Source organism: Symphalangus syndactylus, chromosome 1, assembly GCF_028878055.3.
Source record: "Symphalangus syndactylus isolate Jambi chromosome 1, NHGRI_mSymSyn1-v2.1_pri, whole genome shotgun sequence".
Lineage (NCBI taxonomy): Eukaryota > Metazoa > Chordata > Mammalia > Primates > Hylobatidae > Symphalangus > Symphalangus syndactylus.
This window is the reverse complement of record NC_072423.2, coordinates 26,408,832-26,410,802: the sequence shown is the minus strand read 5'-3', so window position 1 is coordinate 26,410,802 and position 1,971 is coordinate 26,408,832. Positions and strand designations below refer to the sequence as shown.

At 39.3% G+C, this 1,971-nt stretch overlaps 1 non-coding gene across 1 annotated transcript; it reads left to right on the top strand.

Moving 5' to 3' along the window:
- The first annotated feature begins 693 nt into the window (after positions 1-693).
- Positions 694-834, top strand: LOC129461070 (U4 spliceosomal RNA). The gene has a single exon (XR_008650366.1). It is a non-coding gene; the product is annotated as a U4 spliceosomal RNA (small nuclear RNA).
- The last annotated feature ends 1,137 nt before the right edge of the window (positions 835-1,971 follow it).

The window sequence follows — 1,971 nt, the reverse complement described above, 5'->3', positions numbered from 1 at the left end:
TGACAAATCCTCTCACAGTAACTTCTAATGCAAGGCTTAGAGTAGGTATAACTTGATAAATCAGGAGTCTCTAACACAAACCAATGAAAGATTTTACGAAACTTTGATGGAGTCTTTTCCTATTCAGAGTGAAAAGATGGGGTTGTACACCTAAAAGGAAGCTGAATTTTTTAAAGGCCTTCTATTTTTTGGGGGGAATATGGTAGGCATTTTACCTTACAGCATATACTCCAGCACGTGAACTGAGAGGTTGACTTGTCCACAAGGAGAGAAATTTGAGAACTTATGCTATATTCTAATACTAAGCTTGGCCAAATGCATTCTGCTCAAGAATGAGTCAACTGAGAAAATCGGATCAAAGCTCATAAAACAGTCTGCAGCCCAAGAGAAGAACATTTCTCTAAGTGTTCAATAGAACATCTTTCCTGCCAAATAGAATTACTAAATGACAAGGAAAGAAAAAACATTTAAAATACTGCCTGATGGCCTAATTTGTTTTAGGAAAACATTATTTGTAACAATAAATAGGTCAAGATAAGTAGAGACTAGCTTGTGATAAGAAGAAAATGGAAAGAATCAAATGATTCCAGAAGCAATAATAGAAAAGATATATTGCAGGAAATTGAATTATTTACACCATATCTGTATTTTAATAAATTAGCACTAGGAGAATAATAAAAATAAGTTAGTTTAAGCTTTGTGCAGTGGCACTATTGTAGCTACTGAGGTTCCTCCAGGGTGCGATTATTGCTAGTTAGAAACATTTCCCAATACCCTGGTGTGATGACTTGCATTAGAATGGGCATTGGCAATTTTTGACAGTCTCTACAGAGACAGAATTTAAAAAAAGAAAAAAGAAGATTCATTTTTAACCATAATGTGCAAATATCGTATTTGATGTATCCTGCACTCTGCCACTTGTCTTCGAGTGCCAAGCTTGGGTGCTTGGGACCACAAGGGAAATGCTGTGGTTGGGAAACACTTGATTATTAACCAGGTCACCTGTCTCAAGTCCTTGCTTGAGTTTCTGCTTTGTTGGCAAGAGGGAAATCTCCAGATTTTTTTGTTGGCCTTATTCCTGGGAAATCTCGACATAGAGTCCATTCAAATCGCCAGCTACTTGCTGTGAACTCTAACCCCTAGTCCAGTCCCTCTTAGCCTTAAGGGACCCCACAATCACCAAGAGAAATAGAAGTTTCCAAAATGATTCAGTCAAATTAATAATTACCACAAATAATTCCAAAGTGGAGAGAAATGTTTACTTGGGTGAGTCAATGGTCTTTCTCTCTGTCCCACAAAAGAGAAGGTGCCCATACCACACTGCTGGGATAGGGGAGCCACCAAAGAAAAGAGCCCTGGAGTCTTACTGCCAGTGAACTACACACATGCAGATCTGTGCCCTCTTCTCCTTATGATTGGTGGGATGGGGGTGGGACCCCAGCAGCCCTATTTCAACAGGAAGCAGGTAGGCACTGATCTTCCTAAGAACCATTAGAACGTCACCCCCAACTGAAAATATAGGCAGATTTCCATGGTGATTTAAGCACTTGAAGGGTAAGTACATATTAAAATGTGCCCCCACAAGATACAGGCCTTTGGAAGTGCTCTGTGTGGATGTACCCTCACTTTCTAACATCAACTCCTAATTTTCTCTCCTTTACCTACTCTGCTTTAGAAGTACCAATTCCCATTTCCTGGAATACTCATCTACATAAGAGATGGAGATTCTGTCCATCTTTTTTTCCCTGTGTCCTGCAAACTCTATCATCTTTGGCTTAGAATGTTATGGTAGGCTTTCTTTGGACCATGCTTCTACTGGTTGTCAAATCAGAGGGCTCTTGTATCATGAGGTGGAAGAATACAGTATCAATTCCATTCAATTTCCTCCTCCAGGGATGGCATCAGAAACTTTTCCCTTTGATTAGGGCAAACACAGCTTATCAACTTGAATATATTAAGTTTCTTTGGTTT